We start from the raw sequence: 1,596 nt of genomic DNA, 5'->3' as shown, positions 1-1,596 counted from the left end.
CCCACTAGGTTCGCTGATTGACGCATAGCTGTTTTGCACAGCTTTTGAAAGCTGTGTCAACTTGATGTCAACACAACATGGAGAAGAGCAGGAATGCTGTCATCATTCTTGAACATTTTTGTTATCTACATGACTGATGTGGTGGGTTTGTTTTCATCTGTTGACTAAAGGACAATGTGGGCATAACCTAGATGTAATGTTGGGCTCCAAAAGAGCTGTTCTTAAAACAGATACTTCTGGGCTCCAGAAACATGATGATCTATAGAAATCTTTTTGCAGGTGGCCATAGTGGAGCCAAAAGAGAGTGGGGATTCAAAGTGTGGGTCAGAGACTAAAGTGACAGCGCTTTCTCCATCCTCTAAGGCCATGTTTTTCCATTTTGGATTAGGAATTATAGATCAACCTTCACTTTTCATTTTTTTATACTTCTTGAGCCTTACATGCTATGCCACAAACATGCACTAGGTATTGATTTTGGCAGGGATTGAGGGGGTGCAGAACATACAAAGAAAAAAACGCTGAAGAATGGAATATTTCTTTTTTTTTTTTTTTTGAGACGGAGTCTCGCTGTCGCCCAGGCTGGAGTGCAGTGGCGCGATCTCGGCTCACTGCAGGCTCCGCCCCCTGGGGTTCACGCCATTTTCCTGCCTCAGCCTCCTGAGTAGCTGGGACTACAGGCGCCTGCCACCTCGCCCGGCTAATTTTTTGTATTTTTAGTAGAGACGGGGTTTCACCGTGTTAGCCAGGATGGTCTCGATCTCCTGACCTCGTGATCCGCCCGCCTCGGCCTCCGAAAGTGCTGGGATTACAGGCGTGAGCCACCGCGCCCGGCCAAGAATGGAATATTTCTACAAATCTTTCTACTCCAGAAATCTGCTTTATTGTACTTCTATGGACTTTAGCTAATGGGAGGGAGAGTGGAAAACGGTCATCCCAGCCTGATGGAAACAGATAGAAAGTAGAAGCAAGACTAGGCTCTGTGCTAGGAAATATGGAATCTAGTTCTAGCTCAGCCATGAATGGCTGTGACCTTGTTTACAACCTTCTGAGCTTTAGCTTCCTCATCTGAAAAACAAGAGATGGGCAAGACAATAATCAACTTTCATTCTGGAGACATCGCTGAATTTATGCTTCTAGAATTTTGTTTTCTTTTCTTTTTTTTTTTTTTTCAGATTCTTTATCACTTTCTCACTGAATCCTCACAATAAACCTATAAGGTAGGTCTGGCAGGGGTTGTGCTAATCCGCATTACACAGATGGGTGTGTTGGGGCTGAGAAATGTTAGGTAGTTGACAAGGTTTCATTAAAAATGAAACTCCTCCTCCTAATCCACAAAAATTCCTTCTTAGCAGGAGGCTCATGCCTGTGTTTATATGTTGGTGTACTGACGAATGCAGGTATCTGTCTGTCAGGTTTCTCTGATGTGCGAATGTGAAGGATGCAATTATTAGATGGACTCATAGATTTCCCTTGGTTTGCATTGCTGGTCTGTTCTTTGATGATTGCCTTTGTCTGAGGGATGTTCCATGCTATAGCATAATTTACACTAATTGCATTAACTAGGCAATCATAAATAGCAAGTGGAGGGCAAGAGGT

The sequence above is a fragment of the Hylobates moloch genome, unplaced genomic scaffold (genome assembly GCF_009828535.3).
Source record: "Hylobates moloch isolate HMO894 unplaced genomic scaffold, HMol_V3 SCAFFOLD_5, whole genome shotgun sequence".
Taxonomy (NCBI): Eukaryota; Metazoa; Chordata; class Mammalia; order Primates; family Hylobatidae; genus Hylobates; species Hylobates moloch.
The sequence above is the reverse complement of the archived record's forward strand: the minus strand, read 5'-3'. Positions refer to the sequence as shown.